Source organism: Gopherus evgoodei, unplaced genomic scaffold (assembly GCF_007399415.2).
Source record: "Gopherus evgoodei ecotype Sinaloan lineage unplaced genomic scaffold, rGopEvg1_v1.p scaffold_85_arrow_ctg1, whole genome shotgun sequence".
NCBI classification, from domain to species: Eukaryota; Metazoa; Chordata; order Testudines; family Testudinidae; genus Gopherus; species Gopherus evgoodei.
The window spans coordinates 18,646-43,655 of NW_022060106.1; the positions used below are offsets into that span (position 1 = coordinate 18,646).

Here is a 25,010-nt window from a genome sequence, read left to right on the forward strand (position 1 = left end):
CTTTGAAAGATTAGAAAGTGTGAAAAGAGAGGTATTTTTCTCCATGATGCAAACATTCCAACATAGAAGATCCCTTCTACCAACACGTATGGCAGAAGATCCTGAGATATATGAACTCACAGAAGTGGTTGGGTCCTACGTTGGGACAAACCACAATAAGAACCAGGGTTCAGTTGTTGGCAATGGGGATTAAAGGAAAACTAACATATGACAACCATTTGTGATCTTTGAATATGTTCTTGTTACCAATTAAAATTAAATTAGAGGTGAAGTTATTGGTTAAAGAGTAAGAGACTGTGTGATAATCTGAATTATTTTGGAAAACTGAAAGTTGTCTTGTTTTTGTTAGTCGTACAGGAAATGATGGCTAATCTTGAAAAGTTAATTTGATTTAATTTACCCTGGTTCCTCAACTCTTGCTACAGCTCTAGCACCCATCAATCCAAAGACTGAGAGAAATGGAGAGTTCCAACCATTGTCCTTTTAGTATCTTATTGTTCCTCTCTCTGTTTTTTGTGCTGGCCTTTCTCTTCTATCATTTTCTGCCTTTGTTTAGTTGGTAACAGTTGGTTTCCATCACTCACGTTTGTTTGTTTAAATCTCTATCCGTTGTTAAATAATTTTTTTGCTTGTTCGATAACTGCACTCAAGTGCTGTGTGAGATACAGTAGCAATGGTCCACAGTAAAACTAGTATCTTGGGATACTTCAGGAAGAGAGGATCTGGGATTTCACCAAGTATCTGGTGATCCGGGCTGGACCCCAGAGGTGGACACACTGAAGGAACTCAGGGGTTAGGGTGGCTGCTGTAGCTCAGAGGAGAGTCCTTGAGTTCCAGCAGGCTGGTGAGTTTGGTCACTAACATCCAGCTGCCAAATGCAAAACTCCCTCTTCCTTGTGGCAGGTGACAGCAAGGAGACTCACAGCCCTCAGTACCCTGAGAAAGGTCACAATGTGTCTCTATGTTGATCCACCTGTCAAATTCGCACAGGGAAAACTCCCAATAGCACAAAAGTCTGCCCTATGAAATCATGGAACATGTGCTCTTCGCTCTGTGAAAGCATGTAAAGAATCCAAGCGCTGGAGGACAGGGTTTGGGTCCAGAGTGACCTAGACAAATTGGAGGATTGGACCAAAAGAAATCTGAAGAGATTCAACAAGGAGAAGTGCAGAGTCCTGCACTTAGGACGGAAGAATCCCATGCACTGCCACAGACTAGGGACTGACTGAGTGAGGTGGGATTTGATAGCAGCCTTCCACTACCTGAAAGAGCAGGATTGTGGACTTTCTCCTGGCCACTTTTGCTGGGCTGGGCAGGCAGCCTGGAAGCCTTTCTAGAAGAGAATTGGGAACTGAGTTAGAAAAACCAATGTGGAAACCAGAACCTCAGGTTTAGACTCATTTGTTTATAATATTAAATCTTCAGTTCTAGTGTCACGGTCAATACAATTGCTTCTGCCTGATAGTTGCCCAAAGGGAAACTTAACTTCTCTGCAAAGGGAGTGGAGAGAAAACACTTTTCAGAGGCCAAGAGAGACAAGGCGAGTGAGGGTAAGAGCTTGTAGAGGACCAGCCTCTGTTGGTGAAAGAGACAAGCTTTGGAGCTAACCCAGCACCCTGCTTCAGTTTTGTGTAGCCTGAAAGGTCGTCTCTTTCCTAAACAGCAGTTAGAACATAAGAACAGCCATACTGAGTCAGACCAGTTCATCTAGCCCACTGTCCAGTCTTCTGAAAATGACCAATGTCAGGCGCCCCCCAGAGGACCCCTGGGACCAACATGGATACAACAACACCGCAACCAAGGTTAAAAGTCAATGCACATGGGAGAAGCATCTTGTGTTTCATTCCTTATGTGCTAGTCCCATTGTGTTGCCATCTCCTTTTCTTCCTTTCTGTTAAAAGCTTTGGTGTTTTGCACAGAAACATTATTTCCCCAGCAGAGACCCAGGAGTGGTGGCTGCATTCCTGTACCAAACAGTCACTAGAAGGGGGCAGACAAAGGCCTTTAGGACGAGGCATCCCTCACTGTCAAAAAATCATCTCACTCCTGCAGGTAACTGGCAGCCTGAATTTGTTCCTTATCCTCCCAGAGTCTGGGGGGCTGGAATCAGCACTACGCAGCCCCTCCATATGTAGCAGGAACAAACATAAACCTTGTCTTTAAAACAAGCTGTCCCCTTCCTTCTCAGGGAAGATTTTTCTATGAGTGAAGTTGAGTTTCAGTTCCCCTCTCCTGGGGTGGGGCCAGCTCCCAATGAGCTCTGTTTTCACCTTTGCCCCCTTTAAGTCACTCTGGGATCCGAACTCTGCTCCCTGCTGTCAGGCAGCTTCCAGCCCATCCACCCTGCTCATTAATTCCATGGTCACATATCACCCCCTTTGCCAGCACACAGAGCCTGCAGGAAAGCTACTCATATTAGATGCATTGGTGGTATAGTGTTGTGCATAGGTACTGTCCAAGTAGTTGATCTGGGTTTGAGTCCCAGCCAGTGTAATAATGGTTTTTTGTCTTCTGTCTCCTCGTCTGGAAGTGGTTTAATTTCAGTCACATTGTGTTACAATCACATCCATAGAATGCGACAATAAGTGTGTCAAAGTCCAGCAGGTCATGCAGGATGGAGGCACACAAGGGGCTGGAATGTTTTCATCTGAGAAAGACAGAACACTTGGAAACCTGCATCTCCCATCCCCTGGCCTTCCGTGTTATGATTCCAGCTGTGTGAGCTGTTTGTATGATGTTCCGGCATGATGGGGAAATAAAGCACTAAATCAGTTTTTGCTCCTGCAGATTCCTTTGCAGTTACAATTATAATGACATGAACAAAAGGAAGGCAAAATAAAAATAATCCCCAAATTGCAATACAGGTGGGGAAAGAGAAGATCACGGTTAAGCCAAATACGTCAAAATAAAAATACTAAAAGGGAAAGAGATCAGGTCTGTGGAGATCCCCTTGATATTTGAACTCACATTGTTAGGATCAAAGTTCAGACTTGACACTGGAAAACCTGCAACTACCTGTCTCTCTGAACACCTGTGATGAGCAAGATCGAGTTGGGAGACCTGTTCTGCTTCAATCATTTATTGTCTCTCTGTTCTCTCTTTCTTCTCCCCTCAATTCCTCGTATCCAATGTCTCTGCCTTTCTCCTCTTGCTCCCTCTCCCCCTGCCCTTTCCCAGTGGCAGTGACTCACAGGGCTTCTCCCCTGGTAGCTGGTGCTCATTATCAATCAAATAAATCAAAACACTTTCACCTGCAAGTGGATTTAGCCCAGGACCCTCAGAGTCAGCAGCTGTTATACCCCCACTGAGCTCTCTGGTCAGGTGTCCTAGCACTGGAAGCCTCCTGTGTAGATTCTAAAATAGCGTTTTTGCAGCAGGGGGCTGAAATATTGGACCGGACATTGTAGCTCCACCCTTATTTTATTGAATTGCTTCAAAACAGCAAGTATAGAAAGTCTCCTAAGTGTCAGGCTCTCTGCCATGGAAACAGCTGCCCCTGCTCTCCAGGAGTCTGTGCGTTCCACCCAGCAACGTACAAACCTGCTCCGAGCTGAAGGGGGGTCAGACAGTGACGGTAACACAAATCTTCAAACTATTAACCCAAGTCCCTTCCTTTCTTGAACCCAGGACGTGCCAGTCACTTGTTAGCCATGGCGTTATCTTCATCTTCAAATACCTCTCAGGACATCGAACAGAGGGAGTGAACCCCGCCCCCCCATGGCTCCCTGTTGAGGCGTTGTACCGTACCTGCCCCTGGTGACTGTCTGGTTTTATACTCCTAGAGCTTTTTCTCTTCCAACCCCTTATCCCAATCTCTGGGCCACCGCCGCATTTCAGAGTTTAGAATTTACTCTCATCACCCTCGTATGGCACTTTCCATGTGAATGAGACAAAGCAATGGGGGAAGCTCTGTGGCTAATGAAAACCGGTGTGTTGGGTGAGGCCTGAACTCATAACCCCAGCAGTGCGCCTCCCTCACTAGCCAGTTGTATCCCTGAAAATGCTTCATAAACAAGCTTGGGAAGTAGGCAGTTACCTGTGTCTGTGATTAACAAAGTTGGTGGCTAATTGAAAGGCTGATGGTTCAAACCCAGGTGAAGATAGAGGTGTTTGGCCTTTTTGTGAAGAGAATCCAGTACATTTTAACAGGCAGGAAAATGCCTCAATTCTGGCCTAGCCTCATTGGGCAAGCATAAGGAGTAATTTCACCAGATGTGTTGGTGGTATAGTGATGAGCATAACTGCCTTCTGAGCAGTTGACCTAGGTTCAATTCCCAGCCACCACACTGAGGTGCTGTTTTCTCAGCTGGAAACTAGTTTAATTTCAGTCACATTGTATCAGTTTATCAATGGAATGAGAGAATCAATGTCCTGCAGGTCATTAAACACCCAGTGAAGGAAGAAAGGGGCAGGACTATACTGTGAGCAGGTGGAGTCACCCTGGTATTACAATGTTTGGGTTTTTTTTCCCCTTACTTCCCTCTCCCTTTTAGACTCAGAGCATTTAAGGTTAGAAGGGACCAGTGTGATCATCTAGTCTGACCTGCTGCACCTTGCGGGCCAAAAGAGCCCACTCACCCACTCCTGTAATAGACCCGGGAGGGGAGGCAGCTCTGTGCTCTGCTCCTACTCCAGGCAGCGCATGGAGGCCCTCTGCCCCCCCTCCCCCAACGGGTGTGCAGAGATGTGCCAGCAGCACTAAGGTGGCTCCCTGCCCACTCTGCCTCTGTCCCTCCATACCTCTCCCAGAAGTGTCTGGCATGTCCCAGCATCCCCTGGGGTGGGGGGAGTGTCTCCATGTGCTGCCTCTGCCCCGAGAACCAACTCCACAGCTCCCATTGGCCAGGAACTGCAGCCAATGGGAGCTCTGGGGGCCACGCCTGCAGGCAGCTGCACATGGAGACTCATTGTACCCGCTGACCTGGGAGCTGCTGTCACAGGGTTGTGTGTACCGGTCACTTTGGGAGTTGCAGTGCCAGGGGTTAGCGCCACCCCTCCTGCACCCCAACCCCCGAGCAGAAAGCCCGCACCCTGCACCAAATTTCCTCCCAGAGCTTTGCTTGTCTTCCTTTCACCCAGAACCATCCTTCCTCTCCTGGGTTGCAAGTAGCCATCCCTGGGAAGCCAAGAGGCAGGCACAGGATCCTACCTCCCAGCAGCCAACCGCACCTCCCCAGACTTTGCAGAATGAATGGTGGCGCTCTACTAACCCCACTTAGCCGCACTGAGGGGCTTAGCTTCTGCCCTGCCTTCCTCAGCTCGACTTTCCTCTTTTGCCCCATTCTTGCCTCACTTCCTCCTTTGGCAAGTCACACAAAGGAGGCCAGCCGGAAGAGCCGGCCTCCATCAGCCAACCTCCCAGGGCAGAGGAGACCAAGCCACAAGGCTCCAAAAGGTGACTGGCCCAGATCCTCTAGCTTTTTCCTGCTTATGCCAAGACTCTTATTCAGCTCATTTCCCCACCCTCTGTCCTGCAGGGGTTGGGTTTATCACAGCTACATGCCAGCAGTAGGAACTTTGCTAGACAGCCAGGGAAGCTGGGAGAAGTAAGCAATTTTGTTTCTGCCTGGTTTTGAACCAGGGACTTTTTGCGTGTTAGGCAAACGTGATAACCACTACACTACAGAAACTCTGTCAGAGGGTTCTGCCCCTCCCTTCATAAGAGTATAAGAACGGCTATACTGGGTCAGACCAAAGGTCCATCCAGCCCAGTGTCCTGTCTGCCAACAGTGGCCAATGCCAGGTGCCCCAGAGGGTGTGAACCTAACAGGCAATGATCAAGTGATCTCTCTCCTGCCATCCATCTCCATCCTCTGACAAACAGAGGCTAGAGACACCATTCCTTACTCATCCTGGCTAATAGCCATTCATGGACTTAACCTCCATTAATTTATCTAGTTCTCTTTTAAACCCTCTTATAGTCCTAGCCTTCACAACCTCCTCAGGCAAGGAGTTCAACATGTTGACTGTGCACTGTGTGAAGAAGAACTTCCTTTTATTTGTTTAAAACCTGCTGTGCATTAATTTCATTTGGTGGCCCCTAGTTCTTATATTATGGGAACAAGTAAATAATTTTTCCTTATTCACTTTCTCCTCATCATTCATGATTTTATATACCTTTATCATATCCCCCCTTAGTCTCCTCTTTTCCAAAATGAAAAGTCCTAGTCTCTTTAATCTCTCCTCATATGGGACCCATTCCAAACCCTAATCATTTTAGTTGCCCTTCTCTGAACCTTTTCTAGTGCCAGTATATCTTTTTTGAAATGAGGAGACCACATCTATACGCAGTATTCAAGGTGCGGGTGTACCATGGATTTATATAAGGGCAATAATATATTCTCTGTCTTATTCTCTATCCCTTTTTAAATGATTCCTAACATCCTGTTTGCTTTTTTGACTGCTGCTGAACACTGCATGGTCATCTTCAGAGAACTATCCACGACGACTCCAAGATATCTTTCCTGATTAACCGTAACTAAATTAGCCCCCATCATATTGTATGTATAGTTGGGGTTATTTTTCCCAATGTGCATTACTTTACATTTATCCACATTACATCTCATTTGCCATTTTTTTGCTCAATCACTTAGTTTTGTGAGGTCTCTTTGAAATTCTTTCACAGTCTGCATTGGTCTTAACTATCTTGAGCAGTTTAGTATCATCTGCAAACTTTGCCACCTCACTGTTTACCCCTTTCTCCAGATCATTTATGACTAAGTTGAATAGGATTGGTCCTAGGACTCACCATTGGGGAACACCACTAGTCACCCCTCTCCATTCTGAACACACCGATGGGCGAACCTGGAGAAAGTGATGGCAGCCCTTCTATGGGTCAGCTGGTAGAGCAACGGACTGAAGCTGGAACTCAGGAAGTCATCCTTATGTTGTCCTTCTGACTCCAGCTTGAAGGAGAGCTTCTTTTTCTTCCCCTTGCTGAGAAAGAGCAGGAGAAGAAAGAAAGATCAGGTGAGTCAACTCTTGCTTGAGAGCCACCCACTGAAAATGTAAAAACAAAAAAGTAAAGCCATAAAAGACTTCAAAGCCCACCAGGCACAACCTCTCTTCTAATACAACAGGAAAGCCAGACGTCTCCTGTCTAGGTAGGGACATCCTATTGCCCCACAAGAAGTGGAAGGTCATCATGTTCAGCCTCAGCAGCACTCGTGGAGCAGGGGGAAATACATGGCTGAGGAAATTCCCTGTAGCCGAAAGATAGGTCTTGAGCATCACAGCTTTGTAGGTAATTACAAGGTCCACTTACGCCACCGGCTGAGCCATTCCTCACAGGCCAGCAACTGCTTCTACCAGTTTGCGTTCCTCACCATGTACCCAACTAAATGCTAGAAGGCCCAGCTCATCAACCTGCCCACTCTTGCAGCCCTCCTCTTCCACTCTGACTGATAGGAAGGAGTATTAAGCCTCCCTCCCTTAGGCCTTTCAGCATTCCTGGGGAACACCAACACTGCTCAAGTGACTTTGGGCCAGTTGGTCAACCAATAGGGCTGCCTCCTAGGCCAGGCTGCAGCCCAGCTTCAGGACTCAGAGGAAATGGAGCTCCCATCCCTACCTACAGGACTCCAAGCACAGCCAGCCTTCTGGATCAAACATCCCCTCTTGTGCTCAAGTCACAACAGCTAGCGGGCAAAAGGCAGGCTTTCATATCATTTGAGAGAGCAAGACAGAGCCTTGGAAGACCCAGCAGGATTAGGTCGCACAGGAATTGTCCTCAGGTCCTACTGAGACTTCAAATTAGATTGCAGGATTCAAAGTCCTGAGGGCTGCTCTTTTACACCATGGGACCAATAGGGAACCCCCAGCTCTCTGCTGAGTTCTGGTGTGGATGACCCTGCGGGTGCAGCCCTACATTTGCTCACCAAGTTGGCATGTAACAGTTTGCTGCAACTCCCGGAGGCCTTTCTTAATCCAGACTGAGAGGCCAGTGGCCATGTGAGGAAGTTGCCCCTTCCATCCTAGGCAGTACATGGCCCTTCCTAGGAAAGACCAAGTCCTGGAGGAAAAAGACTATTGTGAAATAACATCCAGAAGAGATGCCTTTTTCAGTTGTTGGAGGAGTACCCTACAGGGAAGTGTCCCTTCTTCACCTGACCAGGGACTTGAACCCTGGACCCTCAAATTAAAAGTCTGACGCTCTACCAACTGAGCTAGCCAGGCTCATAGAAAATGAGGCAAGTTTGATGCAGAAGAGAAACTAGTCAAGAAAAAGAGGGCAGAAAATTTGCTACTCTTGCTTCTTTAGCAGCCCTAGGCCCATCTTGCTTCTCCATGAGGGGCCCACAGACATTCTTCTTTTTTTAGTTAAATATCAGATCCGGGAGAAAACACGGTTATACAAAGCAAAATAAAATTGACCTATCTCATGCAGTGGTACATTGACCTTTATTCAGACAGAGTGTAAGGGAGGGCCTCGCTTCCAGATCAAACATGCCCTCTTGTGCGAGTCACAACAGCTAGCAGGCAAGAGACAGGCTACCATGTCATTGGAAAGAGCAAAATGAAGTTTTGGAAATCCCAGGATAATTAGCTGGCAATTAAAAGACCCTGAAGTTCTACTACGGTTTGAACTTTGATTTCAGGATTCACACTTCTGAACACCAGCCCTTACACCATGGGACCAGCTAAGCATGTCTGACTTCTGGCATGAAAGACTCTGTGGGGACAATTTTTTCTGTCAGGGAATACCCAGTGGGAACATGCCTTTCTGACCAGCCCTACATTTGCTCAAAAAATCAGCACACAGCACTTTGTTGCAGGCCCAGATGCTTTTCTTCCTCCAAACTGCAATGCCAGCAGACAGGTGAGGAAGTAGCACCTTCAGTCCCAAGCAGTAAAGGGCCCTTCCTAGGAAAGGCCAAGTTCTGAAAAGGAAAAACTGAAGTCAAAGAGAGTCCTCAAGAGATGCCTTCTGAAAATCTTGAGGGATTGTCCTTCTATCTGACCAGTGATTTGAACCCTGGACCCTCAGATTAAAAGTCTGATGCTCTACCAACTGAGCAAATTTCATGCAGAAGAAATACTAGTCAGAAAATGAGGGCAGGAAACAATACAGAAAACTGATACTTTCGCTCTTTTAGCAGTCCTAGCTCCAGCCTGCTCCTCCATCCAGTGCCCTGAGGCCTTATTCTTTTTTCAGTTAAATAGCAAATCCAGGAGAAAACACAGTTATACAAAGCAAAACGAAATCACAAACAGAAATGTCACTGGAAATACAAAAATTAAAAAGGAAAATGCAATTCCCATCACTTTATCATGTCTGGGCCATTCCTGTATCGAGAGCACCTGCTAAGGGCCCTGTGTGCTTACGAGAAACCTGGAGAAACTCATACCACAGCCTGAACATGAAACTCAACTGCTCCCAGGTGCTGCAGTAAAACCCTTTCCCTGCTATGACGTTGCACTCCATATGATTTTATTAAAATATGCTAATGAGTGTGAATATAATGTAACTGGAGTATGCTTTATGCATGTAAGGTAGCATTACAAAGTTTATAATCTACTGTGTGTGTTCATCGTATTTGTATGAACCGATCATTCTTGTATCTGAAACTAGAAATATGAACTATAACTCTGAGGTCCTGTTGTAATGATGCAAAGTGTGGGCCATTAATAGTGGTTTGGACTCTTGATGGCTCCCATTAACCAGGACAATTGACTGTAGATGGCTCTGTCCTGCACCATCTGTGAGTCAGGCCAGGAAGAATGAAGGCTTGGGGTCTCACAGGACATGTGAGCATGTCACCTGGTACAGGAATCCATCTTAAATCTGGGGCTTTTCCCCAGGAGAGAAACAAAAGATTCCTGCCTTGTACCAAAGTTAGGTAAGTGGGTAGAACAGAAGAAAGGTGGCTACAGTCATAAGAAATCCCCTAGCTACCACCTGAGCTGGAACAAGGATTATGCCAGGTGAAAAGATTGGGCCCAGACTAGAAATAAGCCTAGTCTGCAAAAGAAGCTTATTGGAAGATCTCTGAGGGTGAGATTTTATCAGTATTGAGTTTCCTATTGTATTAGGTTTAGACTTGCATGTTTGATATATTTTGCTCTATGGAGAATACAAACTCCATAGAGAAGGAAAAGTTAATGCCTTAGAAGGTTCTCTGTGTGTGTGTGTTAGATGGGTGCGAGGGTGCCTAGAAAACACTATCCTGTAGTCTCTTTTCTCTGATTTCCTTTAGAAAATTTGAAGCAGGGAGCAAAATCCATTGTCTTCTGAGAGGCTTGAACTCAAAGCCTTCAGATTAGGAGAGTGAGATACTACCAGCTGTGCTAGGAAGGCTTAGAAAAAAGCTAGACTCCATGCATATAGAATCCTCCTACAGCCGTGACCGAGCCAGGGGTGCGCTGGAAGACACAGGGAGGTATGGTGCCCAGACACCTTTCCTGGCAGCTAATAGATCAATTTTCCCTGGCAGTGAACAATCTACTGGAATTCATGGCAGCAGAGGGTGGATATTTCCAAGCTGAGCACCAGCTTCCACATTTCAGAAATTATTCTCCTTTTCCTAGGAGGATACTTTCTGTGTGAATTTGGCAAAACAAGTTGGGGAAGCTACAGGGGTAATAGAAACCAGTATTTAAGGTAAGGCTTGAACTCATAACCCCAGCACTAGTCCCTTCTGCACTAACCAGTAGCACCACTGCACCTGCTTCTTAGGCAAAGCTGGGAAGCAGGCAATTATCAGTCTCTGTGGTTCACACCTTTGCCTGGTAATTGAAAGACTGCTGGTTCATACCTAACTAAAGATGTGACTTTTCAGCCATGAGACTCCAGGATATTTTAACAGGAAGAAAATCTCCTCGTTTCTGGTTTAGCCCCATTTGACCCCTTCTGCCTGTCATCTCCCCCACACCACCTCTTTCCTTCCCCATTGGGGCCATACAGAGAGGAGCCCCAGTCACTGAGAAGTCCCCTTTTCTCCTTCACAGAGGGCTTTAACACCCCTTATCTCACTCAGGCTCACAACCATCCAGAGTTCAAGAACTGTCCCTGTTCCCATTGGACAGATGAGAGGAGCCTGAGGTCCAGATAATGGAAGTGACTTACCCAAGCGCCTAAAAAGCTAAGCGGTGGCAGAGCCAGAAAGAAAAGCCACCAGTTCCGACTCCTGTTCTAATGGACAACAAACCCCCCAGAGGCAGGGATAGAGCCCAGGAATCGAGATGGTGGGGAAATGTCATTCAAACTGTTTCTGTCAGAAAATCCCATTCAGACTAAACCAGTTTGTTTCTCGAAATCATAACAAGTGGGATAAAAGTTCTTTGCAAAAATATTTTGTTGCAAAACAAAAGCATCTCCTGTCTATCACAGTGTGTTAAATTGTCTTGTCGCACACAAAGAGGAGACACTTAGATCTCAAACATTAGATAAGATGCTTCAGTCTGAGCTAAGTCATTGCTGCTCTTAACAATTTCAAAATAAAAACATACAAATCAAATAGACTATTTCAGCTATTCTATTATGTGTTAATCTGCTCTGAGTAAACGTGATAGGACACCTCATATTATGCCCTACTCCTAGTGACACTCTCCAATGGATCCCCATCCTCCACCCACTGTGAGGTAGGTAGGAGCAGATCATTATTATCTCTACTTGAAAGAGGGAGAAGCTAAGGCTGAGAAAGGAGAATTGACTTGTCTTATGTCACACAGCCATTCAATGGCAGAGTTGAGATTAGGACCCAAGAGCCCTGATTTTCAAACTAACCATCGGAACTTGAATTTCAGACATTGAATGACCTGAATAAAGTGCTCTCAGATGAGCTCCAGACCAACAACAGTGCACAGTAATTATTCAGCAAGTATTTGAGGAGAACTGCAATGTTAGAGAGAATCATGAACTGCTCAGAGACAATTAATGCAGAGAAGCAGCAAAATTTGTCAAACATAGAACTGGTTCTGACTTATTTCCTTGATCTTAAAAGAGAACAACAAGGACCTGAGTCTCCTCCCTGTCAATAACCCCCTGCTCAGCCAATCAGGGTAGAGCCTGAGGAGGGGAGGCTGAGGGTTCTCACCAGAGAGCAAAAAGGGTGGGCCAGGTCACCAGTGGGGATCACTGTCAGAGCACTATTTCAGCCCCACAGTTTTGGATGGACCACCCACAGTGGGAGCTGCAGAGCACTGCCCCGCAACACACACACACACACATACACACACACCCTGGTGTTGGGAGGGGAACAGGAGAAAGGACAAAAGAAGCAAGAGACGAAGAGAAAGGAGGGAGGGAGGGAGGGATGGATGGAGGGAAAGGTGAAACAAAAAGGACAAACCCTAATGTCCCCAGTGATTCTAAGGGACAAAATCCCAGGCATGGAATAAAATTCTGCCTCCTTAAGCTCGTGTTTTCAATGCCTAGAATTCAACTCTCACCAGATGGATCAGACTGAACAGGTTTCAGACCTCCAGGAGGCTCTTGCCTTCTAAACAGGGACGGCTGTTTTCTAGTAAAATCACTACAAGGGAAGGAGAAAACTCGAAAGAGGTTCCTCCTGGCACTCACATCCGTGAACCCGAATACTCTCTCAGTCCTCAAAGAGAGACCTGGAGAAGGAGACTTGCTGAAGCAAAGCCACAGGGGTCTCTGAGGTTTCCCTGGCCCCTCGCCCCTGTCCTGCCTGGATGATGTCAGCATCTCTCTGTGAGGTCACCACCTCCCCACCACCTTTGACCAATAGTCTGAGGTGCTGCAAAAGGCCTTTGTGATGTCACTGCCACACCCCTACCTCGCTGTGCTAATGTCCTGCCCCTGGCCAGGCACTCTGGAGGTTTGAGCTACTCCCTGTGGATCACCCCACTCAAGGAGCGTTCGTTCTAGGAAGCAAGCCGGCTAGACAGGAAAATATCAGACGCTGCTGCCAATGCTACACTCAGTTTTTCAGAAATTAGTCGACTTTATGGCCAGAAGAGACCATTAGAGCTTCTAATCTGACCCCCTGCATATCGCAGGCCTCCTGTATGACACAAGAGCTACTTTGGGGGCAAACACATTCCAGAAAGGCATCTAGTCTTCATTAAATGACATCAGGAGATGGCAAATCCACCACTTTCCTTGGTAGCCTGTTCCTGTGGTGAATCATCCTCGCTGTTGAATATTTGTGCCTTAGTTGTAATATGAATTTGTCTCTTTTTACCTTCCAGCCGTTGGGTCTTGTTATGCCTTTCTCTGCTCAATTAAAAAGCCCTCTAACACCCAATATTTTCTCTCCATTAAGGCCCTTCAACACTTCAGTGAAGTCACCTTTCAATCTTCTTTTGATAAGCTAAACAGACTGAGCTCTTTCAATAGCTTACTAGAAGGCATTTTTCTCCAGCCCTCAGAACATTTGGTGGCTTTTTGCTGCCCCAGCTCCAATTTCACATCATCTTTTTCAACCGAGGACACCAAAACTGGAGGCAGCATTCCAATATCAGTCTCACTGATACCATGTCACCTCCTGTGACATTAATGACTTAATCTGTAACTGTATAGATCACCATTGCGACCACTGTTCTATATTTGCAGCCAATATTGTAGAAAAGTTGCCATGTAAGGGGTCTGTGAAGAGGTTCTGATTGGCTGATTATAATGATGCTATCTCTAGATGTGTATCATTTTTGTAGTTGACGTTATGAATATTGGTTCTATGCTGTCCATATTTCAAACTCGTGCTCTGCTTCTGGGGAACACTCTAGACAAGTTGGTGTCAGTTCTGCCTAGCCTGCTTGATGGCCCACTAAGGACCATCAGCTATACAATCGACCCATTGAGAGAAGGCAGATACACCTTGTGACTCAGCAAGGTATGCAGGGACCTGCCTGTGGACAGAACTCAAAGGTTTTTCTATGCCACGTGCTGGATAGAGTGTCCTTGGGACAAAGAAAGCAAAGACCACGTGGCAAGAGACTATAAAAGGCTGATGCCTCATCTCCATCTTGTCTTCAGTCCTGCTTCATACCTCTGGAGGGACTTTGCTACAAACAAGCTTCAGCTCTGTACAAAGGACTGAATGCCCCATCCCAGCTGTGGATGGACTCCAGAGACTTGATTTGAACCTGCAGTTTATTCCATCGCTGCTACAGGCCTGAACCAAGAGCTTTGCCATTACTTCATGTGAAGGATTAAAAATCTATTTGCTGTTTATGTAGCAACCTGGTGCATGGATTGTGCCAGCTCTTTTCCAGACTCAAAGTCCAGAGTATGGTCAAGGACCAGAGGCCTAGCAAATAGTGATAAGCTAAGAGAAAGCTGGGGTAAACAGAAAGCCTTGCTTGCTAAGATAGGCCTGGTCAGCAAATTGCCAGGTGTTGGAGCTAAGAACTAAAGAATTGTGTCTTATTCAGAGTTGCAGATTGAACAAAGAATCCCTGTTCCTATTGTGTTTGTTTCTTCTGTAGGGAGACGTTCTTCCCAGAGATCCAGTCTTGAGTTTATGAAAAGTTGTCACATGTCAGTATAAGATATGTCATCCTTCCACGTCCCTTCCCAGGGACCAATGCCTGCCTTTAGACACACAGAAAATCTTTATTGCCATATACTTTCACTGTTTCTTTGCTTTAACCCCTAGGAATGTACCTGTTGGACAATCAAAGGAGTTGCTCCATTCCTATGGACCCCAAATCAGAATTCAACATAGATATTTTATACTAACAACATTTTATCAAAGTATTAATGAAATGTTAACTTGCTAACTTGAGACCATGGGTGGAGACATTATGTAATCTGTTAACTATTGGCTAATGTGCTTATCTTGTCTTGCTGCAAAACCTATCCCGGGGTGTGGAACTGCCTACCCCGTCACTTTCCCCTGCTTGTGAAAAATCTATATATTCTATTGTAATTAATTAATTAACAATGTCTCTGAGCCTAATAAGCAAGGTGACACTCCGCCAGCACTGTGTGTAATAAACTCCTATTTTTGACCTCTACATGGTGTAGATTTCTGTCTTTCTCGGACACCTGCTGAATAAAGAGAAGATTCAGGATCCAGCCTGGCTGAATGTGTGTCCTCTCCTCACAGCTTGGTGATCTTTTGAGGAAATGGAGAAGACTGCCTTTGCCTAGCTGTACATTGCTTGCAAAAGAAACAGGTCTTTTTGGTGACAAGTGTTGAAAGGAGGCACTAGACAAATGTGGAGACAGGAAAAATGTCCCCCAACTGAACTGGCATCTGTGGATGCTGAAGTCACAACACAGAACACTAAACACTATTTGAGAACGGCTGGTGTCAGAAGAGTCTCTAACAAGGCCTCTTCCCCCCAGCAGGGGCCTCTCTGTGCACAGAACTCCTGGTAGCGTGATGGCTGCAGGCAGTGGAGAACTCTATTTTGGCATCTCTTTGCCTGTTTTGTGGTCAGCATCTGCAGTGGCTGTTAAAAGGTCTCTAGATAGTGATCTTTGGGAAGAGCTGGCTGAAGAGCCTTCCTACTAACCAGGAGAGCCTGGCTTGGCCTGCCAGTTCTTCCTTGCTGAACCTAGTGTGTCTGTTGGCTCCTTTTTTGTATCTCTTTTCAAAAAAAGAAAAGACCTGTCAGCAGAATCCTTCTAAGTGCTTGTTCAAGACAGAGAGAGCCTTCCTTGCGGCTAAGTCTTGGTGCCATGGGGCATGCCTCATTGCTGTGGTGCCTCTTGCTGGCCATCCTGGTAATAAGTTCTGGTTCACCGGTGCGCCTTCATCTAGTGGCATCTGGCTGCATCTGTTTTATCATTAGGACCCATGGCGCTCTCAGGACTTCAGTGTCCTCTTATGGACACAGCCCTCTGGCTGTGCCCCACTCAGTTCTCTCCCCCCTTCCCGGGGGCAGCTGTTCTCTACCCGGACACTTGCCTCAGTCGCTGGCTGCAGTCCAGGGTGTAGCCACCTGTGTCAGCCACTACGGAGGCAAAAGTCGTGAACGTCCAACCCTGCATCTGTTTCCCTGGACCACTTCCCCACAGCCCCAGCACCTTCCTCCGCCTTTGTATTAGGGCCTCAGTCTGGCAGAATTCGGCCAGAAGGTCACTCATGCTCCCCTTACCCACCCAGCACTACTCTGATCATGGTGCCCACCCTTCCCCAGCCCCAGCCAAACCTCCCTCCTCAAACTCCAAGCAGTGACTCTCGTGCTGTGCTGAGCAGCCCTTTATATATGGGCTGCTCCAGCAAGCCTTCTCCTGATTGGCTCTCCCAATAAGCCCTTTCCTGATAGGCCGGGTTCTGCGCAGCCTCTGCAAGGCTGCCTTAATCTTTCTCCTGCTTGGTTGGGGGCAGACACCTCCCCACACTTGGAAAATGGCAAATGAGAAGTTTAGAGCTGGTGGAAAGGTTACCATGACTGAGAACTGAGCCGAGGTTGCTGCGACTGAAACACAGATCACTAACCGCTATATGATCACAGTGGCTGGTGGGAGAAGCACATGTTAGAAGCCCTCTGTCATCTCAGCTGTGGCTTTCTGTGCACGGAGAGCCAGACACCTCAAGGTCTGCAGGTCTTGAGGGAAATGTGGAACGTCTGTACTTTAGAATTTGCAGGTGTTGTCCTGGGCCATCAAATGGAACAGTTGCAAACACTTTCTTGAGGCAGGCACCATGGCTTAGCTGGCTAAAGCACCTGCCTTGTAAACAGGAGATCCTGGGTTCAACTCCCAGTGGTGCCTTTGTGTATGGCTTTTGTCTCCTCTGCTCACATTTTCCTGTGTCTTCCTAGGAAACAGAAGAGACCTCCCTTGGTATCCAAGTCATTGCTTGCTAAGGAAAAGGCTTCTTTGTAGAGAAGCATTGGAAAGAATCAAATCACAAGCCTGGAGTTGATGAAAAGGCTGCTGTGACTGGCATTAGCATGGTGGTTGCTTTGACTGCAATAGCTGCAACACGAGAGCCTGCGCCACACGTCCTTGTGATTCACTGGGGATGTCCACACGCAGATGTCATGTCACCTTCCTTTAGATAGTCACTGATAAAAAAATGGAGCAGTTGGGAGAAAAGTCCCAGAGAGTGGCATCGTGGCTAAGCTGGCTGACTCACCTGCCAGGTAAAGTGGAGTTAGGGATGCAGCACCCAGTGGTGCCTTGCCAAATGTGTCTGCTCTTCCCATCTTTTGGTCAATCTTCTGAGGAAACAGAGAAGACTGCCTCTGCCTTGCAATGCAAATACTTCCAAAAGAAACCAGTCGTTTTTTCTGAGCAGTGTTGGAAGGAGGCACCTAAGAAATGTGGAGACAAGGAAAAGGTCATCGTAACTCAACTTGCATCCATGGCTCTTGGGGCCACAACGCAGAGCACTAAGCACTGTATGACCACAGCAAAATCTAAACTTTACACCTTATTACACTAGGCAGTAGTTAGGTCAAGCATTTTTCTCACCCCACTGGATGTTACCCTCCTTAATACATAGAATTCCCCCCTTCATTTTCTCAGGATTCCTGCTGCTTCCAACATAGGTGGGGGAGGAGAAAGGCAAAAACATGATGCCACAGTCTCCTATTTTATATCCTTAGTTCAAGTGTCTAGAAGACACTTGCCCAGACGTGTCCGGGTGGGCTCTGCTGAGTCACTAGGTTGGGGAATCCTCCTGGTGTGGTCTTGTGCAACTGACTCATAGACTTGAGCAGTCCCCACAGTGTTGTGTTTGGGCATCTGTCATTGAATTGGAAATCCCTTAATTACAATTCCTCTGCTGATTCATGGTTGTTGAACTCCCTCCTTGGCAGGGGTCACTAGCAAAATTATAGCATATTTCAGTAACAACCATACAGCAAAATGCCTAACTTCATACACCCTCATGCTATACATATTTGGACAGAGTAACCGATTTCAGCAGATCATGACTTTTCATGTGATAACTGACATGGAATTGTTTGTATGAGATATCACAGTCATATATGAATGATGAATATGTGAGCTACAGGGGGCTATTTTGAGGTACATCATGTCACAAAAGCCTCCAGAGACTGGTCTTTGGGAAGAGCTGGCTGAAGAGCCTTCTGAGTAACTGAGAGATCCTGGCTTGGCCGGCCAGTTTGTGCTTGTGAATTAAACTTGTCCGCTGGGCTCCCTTTTTTGTGTCTCTTTCACATAAACAGAGCAGAAGTTCTTGGCCAATCCTTGACAGTGCTTGTTCAAGACACAGAGAGCCTCTGTGCTGGGGCAGGGGTAAGGGTGCAGGAGGTGGTCGGAGAGGAGGTGCTTACCTCGGGCAGCACAGCTCCCAAAGTGACCGGCAGTCGGGATTTCCCCCAACAGTGCCCCACAGGGGTCCAGGGTCAGCTCCAGCACAGGCCACACAGGAAGGCTTAATGCTCGAGCTACAGCACATGCTGGGCAGGCTTGAGGCCAGGGTCCCCATGGCAGGAGAGAAGAAGAAGACTCGGCCCCTGGAGGGGCAGGATGGGCTTCCTGGATCCCATTTGCTCACAGCCAGGGCCCTGCCCCCACTCCCAAGTCGTCCATGGCACCCCCAGGTCAGCCAGAATGGAGCAGCAGTTTTCACTGCACCAAGTCCACTTATGGCTTACAGGCAACACCCAGACCCACCACAGCCCACCATCTTGGCCAGAAAGGAGCCTACTCAGCCTCGTCATTGCTTATTTTCCTTCCCCCCAGAACCCCGCTTCTCCTGGGCTGCAAGGAGCCATCCCTGGGATGCCAACAGCCAGCCACAGGGGTCTATCTCCCAGCAGCCAACCGCACCTCCATGGTTTGGCCCTCAGAAGGGCAGGTGGGGGTTTCCTGGATCCCAGTTGCTCACAGCCAGCCCAGCCTCCACCTCTAAAACCATCAGTCATGCCCCCAGGTTGGCCATAAAGGAGCAGCCATTCTCCACTTGGACTCAGCTTTGCTTGTTTTCCTTTGACCCAGAACCCCCCTTCTTCTCCTGGGCTGCAAGTAGCCATCCCTGGGAAGCCAAGAGGCAGGCACAGGATTCTGCCTCCCAGCAGCCAACCACACCTCCCCAGGCTTTGCAGAATGAATGGTGGTGCTCTACTAACCCCACTTAGCCACAATGATGTGCTTAGTTTCTGCCCTGCCTTTCTCAGCTTGACTTTCCTCTTTTGCCCCATTCCTGCCTCACTTCCTCTTTTGGCAAGTCACGCAAAGGAGGCCAGCAGGAAGAGCCGGCATCCACCAGCCAATCTCCAAGGGCAGAGGAGGCCAAGCCACAAGCCTCTGAAAGGTAACATGCCTAACTCCTCTAGGTTCTCCAGCCTGACACCAAGGTGCTTTCTCCACTGCTGTCAGCACCTTCTGTCATGCAGGGGTTGGAGTTATCCCAGGGATAGGCCAATAGGAGAAGGAGGAGCGTTTTCCTGAACAGGAAGGGGATCTGGGAAAAGGAAACCAGTATGTTTCTGCCTGGCTTTGAACCAGGAACCTTTTGCATGTTAGACAAATGTGATAACCACTACACTACAAAAACTCCCTCTACTTGGCTGTTGCTCACCCTACCAGAAATAAGATATTCAAAATTTTAACATATTGGGGGGCACTGAAGACACGTCTTGCCTACGGTGCCACTTGGTCTAGGGGAGGCCCTGTCAGGGAGAACAGGAGTTAGTGTCACATGTCTATTTTCAGGCTGTAATCTGTGGGCACCCTGCTCTGGGGGAGGGATCGCAGTAACCCAGACTCAGGGCTGGAACAGGCCCCTGATTGAGGGGGTGGCTGCATGGTTTACAGCGCTCTGATGTCTCAGACAAGGTGTCTCTCCCAAAGCCTCAGATCTGCATCCCCAGAAGGCTCCTGTGCTGCCTCCGCTCCTTTCACCTTCTACAGCAAGGAGCAGCAGCAAGGGGCAGGGATGAGCCATAGGCACTAGGTGGGGGGCAGAGGCTTCAGGAGCCCAGAGTGTTTGCCTGTCTGGGCATTTTGGCTGAGACCTCAGGGACACACTATGAGGCAGAATCCCAGGCATCTGTATGAAAGGAGCATAAGGACGTAAGAGCAGCCAGACTGGGTCAGACTGGGTCCATCTCGCCCAGTGTCCTGTCTTCCCATAGCGGCCAAAGCCAGGTGCCCCAGAGGGAATGAACAGAACAGGTAATCATCAAGTGATCTATCCCCTGTCACCCGCTCCCAGCAAACAGAAATTAGGGACACCTTCCCTGCCCATCCTGGCTCAGAGCATGTCCTCCATGAATCGATTTAGCTCTTTTTTTGAGCCCTGTTATAGTCTTGGCCTCCACAACATCCTCTGGCAAGGAGTTCCGCAGGTTGACTGTGCATTGTGTGAAAAAATACTTCTGTTTGTTTGTTTTAAATGTGCTGCCTATTAATTTCACTTGGTGACCCCCAGTTCTTGTGTTATGAGAAGGAATAAGTAATACTTCCTTATTTACTTTCTCCACACCAGTCATGATTTTATAGACCTCTATCACATCTCCCCTTAGTCATCTTTTCTCCAAGCTGCAAAGTCCCAGTCTTATTTATCTCTTCCCAATATGGCAGACACTCCATACCCCTGTCTGAACCTTTTCCAATTCCAATACATCTTTTCTGAGATGCGGTGACCGTATCTGCAAGCAGCGTTCAAGATGTGAGCACACCATGGATTTATACAGTGACAATAAGATTTTCTCTCTTATTATCTATCCTTTCTTAATGACTCCCAACATTCTGTTTACTTTTTACCGACTGCTGCACATTGAGTGGATGTTTGCAGAGAACTATCCACAGTGACTCCAAGATCTCTCACTTGAGTGGCAACAGCTATTTGACATCCCATCATTTTATATGTAGAGTTGAGATTATGTTTGCCAATGTGCATCACTTTGCATTTATCAGCATTGAATTTCATCTGCCATTTTGTTGCCCTTTTACCTAGTTTTGTGAAATCTCTTTTTAGCTCCTCACAGGCTGCTTCGCACTTAACTATCCTCTGTAGTTTTGGATCATCTGCAAATTTTGTCACCTCGCTGTTTAGCAGATCGTTTATCAATATGTTGACTAGCACTGGTCCCGGTACAGACACCACTAGGTACCAGTTTGCATCCTGAAAACTGACCATTTATTCCTACCCTTTGTTTCCCAGCTTTTAACCAGTTATTGATCCATGTGAGGACCTTCCAGAGGTGAAAGTAAGCTGGTACGTTCTGGTATGGGGTACTGGCAAGAGCGGGTACGCTGTGCCAGGCCGGCCTGGCTTTCCCAGTCTGGTGATTTAAAGGGCCCAGGGCTCCCTGCAGTGGCCGGAGCCCCAGGCCCTTTAAATCGCCTCCTGAGCCCCACTGCCAGAGCCCTGGGACCTTAAAGTCACCTCCCAAGCCCTTCTGCTGGAGCCCCCGGGAGCAAATCACTGCCATGGATGCTGCTCTTCCTGCACTACGAACACAGAGCAGGGGCGGTGGGAGCTTCCTTACAGTGGGGCGGGGGCACCGTTGTCTGAACTGTGGCGCTCTCATGACACCCCTTCCCCAAGGAACCACACTCACACCATCCCTCCCCCTGAGGCCACACCCACAGAACACCTCTTCCTCCCAAGACTCCACCCTTCCCCCCCTCCATCACTTGTCCTAACAGCCGGTAAAGAGTGGTGGGGCCATGACCCCCTAACCCCCCTGTTCCAGCACACCTGACACAGAGCTAAGCAGGCCGCAGCATGCATGTGTGACAGAGGCTGCTGTGCTGAGCTGAGCCAGTGAGGGAAGCAGGGGCTGATGTTGGGGCTGTCCCCCTCCCCCAGGACTGGTTGCTTGCAGCAGCTGTCTTAACTTAGAGACAGTGTGCCCACACACTCACTCTTCCCCCCCACCCAAACACATTGCAGTTGAAAAGCAGCTGGCAATCTAGTAGGATTCCCATGGAACAATGGGATGGAGAAACCTGCATCATGTGATGCTGTACTGGCCCGTGAGGCATTGCAAACCCTTCCCAAAGCACCTGCAGCCAGTTGCACAGCTACCGACAGTGCACTGCTCTCTGTGGCCATCCTAGAGTCTAGCATGGATGTGCTCTGGTAAGACAAGAAGCATAGTGTGGACATGCAACAGGTGTTTAATTCAAACACTTTAAAGCCACATTACCCAATAGTGTAGATATAGCTTGGGAGCGAGACAAGACCCAGCTCCCTTGAAACTAAATGACCACAACTTCCTCCGTAGTTGACAGGATTTGAAGCTGCGTGGGGAAGACCCCAATGGATTCCTAGTCCATTGCCTTAACCACTCAGCCACAACTACTTGCTTGAAATGCGTTTCTCACTACACTCCAGTTCTGTTCTCACTGAGTGATCAATTCCAATTGTTCCCTCAGACCATTTTCCACAACACACTCACTGCTGTGCCATTGTGTAAGTGTGTCCATGGCTGAACTGCAAAAATTCCTGCTCATTTCCCTTCTGGCTGGAGCATGAGGAGAGTGTGTTTGTGGTCAATGACGTTCCTGTAGATTGTTGTCCATTTCCTGCCTTGATCATTCAGACAGTTCCTTTACCATCCTATCCCCCGCACATCAGGGATTGCAATAGCAGGGGGCAGGTTTTCTCTGGGGCACTGAGCTTTGTCAGGGGGTTGGTGGCTCCTTTCTCTCCTCATCCTGGAGTAAACTCGGCTTTTTATTTCATCCTTGATGTTTCAAGGCACAACAGATGACCGAGGAAAGAGGTGAACAGGGCGGGCCTCAGGGGAGGGGCAGAGAGGTGCAAGTGGTGGGCAGGGCTGGTCTCATGGGTGGGGCAAAGAGGTGTGGGTGGTGGTCAGGGCAGGGGCTGGTCTTAGGGGAAGAGGCAGAGAGGTTTGGGCAGAGTGAATCTCAGGGAAAGGGCAGAGAGGTGGGGGCAGCAGGCAGACCTTGGGGTAGGGGGTGGAGAGGCACAAGGAGGCTTTTAGGCAGGAGAGGAGCAAGCAAAAGGTGGACCAGCAGGCCTCAGCCAAAGAGGAAGAGCAGGGGTAGGAAGTGGCCAAATGGGAGTGAGGGCAGAGCACAGGTGGGGCCTCAGAGGGAGGAGAATGAGCCAAGGGAATGGAGTGGGCAGGGCCACGCAGAGGATTCAGGGGGCCTGGGGCAAAACAATTTTGGGGGCCCCTTCCATAAAAAAAATGTTGCAATACTATAGAATACTATATTCTCATGGGAGCCCTGCAGGGCCTGGGGCAAATTGCCCCACTTGCCCCCCCTCTGGGTGGCCCTGCCCTCAGCCTCTCATCGTAAGTCCCCTGCCCCCTAATCATTTTTGTTGCCCTCCCCTAGACTCTTTCCAATTTGTTTCTGTAGTGGGAGGGCAAAAACTGGACGCAATGCTCCAGATGTGGCCTCACCAGTCCCGAATAGAGGGGAATAATCACTTCCCTCGATCTGCTGGCAATGCTCCTACTAATCCAGCCCAGCATGACCAGTTACCCATATTGAATGCAGACCCAGCAATATTTGATCAATTGGTTACTGTCCATTCAGGAAGTTCTTTCCTACCTATTCATAAAGAATGAAGATGCTCTGAGCAGAGGGGATAGAGCTGTCCCATCCATGTAGTTAATCCATCTCCCCGAGAGGTGGTAGCTACATCACTGGGGGAAGCTATGTGGGTGGGTGTGCAAGCTGTGGTGTCTCCATGTATCTATAAGTTTAATCAAACCCCATTTTTAAAAGCACTGTGGTCTGGGAAGAGAACAGGAGATCTCTGAGGCAGGGCCTGTCCTTCAAACTCTTTAAGATCACTGACTTACTTCCACAGCAATCATGGGAGTGTAGCTCAGTGGTAGAGTGTTTGACTGCAGATCAAGTAGTCCGTGGCTCTAATCCCAGTGCCCCCTTATAAACCTCTCCTTTCAACAAAAATAATTGCATTTCCGTTATGTTGAGGAGTTCCACTGAATAGGGATCCCTGAAATGAATGGAAACACTCAATGTTTTCCTGTGCAAATGCATGAAAATCTAGCAAACATGTTCCTTCACTGAAATCAGTTCCAATCCTCTGAAGGATTAAAGAATCCTTATTGAGGTTGCAGGAAAAAACCATCCCGATGTGCAGAAAGAATAGTAAATATGGCAGGCGACCAGCTTGGCTTAACAGTGAAATCCTTGCTGATCTTAAACACAAAATAGAAGCTTACAAGAAATGGAAGATTGGACAAATGACCAGGGAGGGGTATAAAAATATTGCTCAGGCATCCAGGAGTGAAATCAGGAAGGCCAAATCACATTTGGAGTTGCAGCTAGCAAGAGATGTTAAAAGTAAGAAGAAGGGTTTCTTCAGGTATGTTAGTAACATGAAGAAAGTCAAGGAAAGTGTGGGCCCCTTACTGAATGAGGGAGGTAACTTAGTGGACAGAGGATGCGGAAAAAGCTAATGTACTCAAAGCTTTTTTTGCCTCTGTCTTCACAAACAAGGTCAGCTCCCAGACTGCTGCACTGGGCAGCACAGTGTGGGGAGAAGGTGACCAGCCCCTGTGGAGAAAGAAGTGGTTCGGGACTATTTAGAAAACTGGAGATGAGCACATGTCCATGGGGCTGGATGTGCTGCATCCGAGGGTGCTAAAGGAGTTGGCGGATGTGATTGCAGAGCCATTGGCCATTATCTTTGAAAACTCATGGTGATCGGGGGAGGTCCAGGATGACTGGAAAAAGGCTACTGTAGTGCCCATCTATAAAAAGGGAAGAAGGAGGATCCAGGGAACTACAGACCAGTCAGCTCACCTCTGTACCTGGAAAAATCATGGAGCAGGTCCTCAAGGAATCACTTCTGAAGCACTTAGAGGAGAGGAAAGTGATCAGGAACAGTCAGCATGGATTCACCAAGGGCAAGTCATGCCTGACTAACCTAATTGCTTTCTATGAGGAGATAACTGGCTCTGTGGATGAGGGGAAAGCAGGGGATGTGTTATTCCTTGACTTTAGCAAAGCTTTTGATATGGTCTCCCACAGTATTCTTGCCAGCAAGTTAAAGAAGTATGGGCTGGACGATTGGACTATAAGGTGGATAGAAAGCTGGCTAGATTGTCTGGGTCAATGGGTAGTGATCAATGGATCCATGTCTAGTTGGCAGCCAGTTTCAAGCGCAGTGCCCCAAGGGTCGGTCCTGAGGCCGGTTTTGTTCAATAGCTTC

At 47.8% G+C, this 25,010-nt stretch overlaps 5 non-coding genes across 5 annotated transcripts; 1 reads left to right on the forward strand and 4 right to left on the reverse strand.

Moving 5' to 3' along the window:
* Positions 1-5,557: 5,557 nt before the first annotated feature.
* On the reverse strand, positions 5,558-5,630 carry TRNAV-AAC. Its single transcript has one exon. It is a non-coding gene; the product is annotated as a tRNA-Val (tRNA).
* Positions 5,631-8,102: 2,472 nt separating this feature from the next.
* On the reverse strand, positions 8,103-8,175 carry TRNAK-UUU. Its single transcript has one exon. It is a non-coding gene; the product is annotated as a tRNA-Lys (tRNA).
* An 8,384-nt stretch (positions 8,176-16,559) lies between these two features.
* TRNAT-UGU lies at positions 16,560-16,633 on the forward strand. Its single transcript has one exon. It is a non-coding gene; the product is annotated as a tRNA-Thr (tRNA).
* A 2,685-nt stretch (positions 16,634-19,318) lies between these two features.
* On the reverse strand, positions 19,319-19,391 carry TRNAV-AAC. Its single transcript has one exon. It is a non-coding gene; the product is annotated as a tRNA-Val (tRNA).
* A 2,675-nt stretch (positions 19,392-22,066) lies between these two features.
* Positions 22,067-22,149, reverse strand: TRNAP-AGG. Its single transcript has one exon. It is a non-coding gene; the product is annotated as a tRNA-Pro (tRNA).
* Between the last annotated feature and the right edge of the window lie 2,861 nt (positions 22,150-25,010).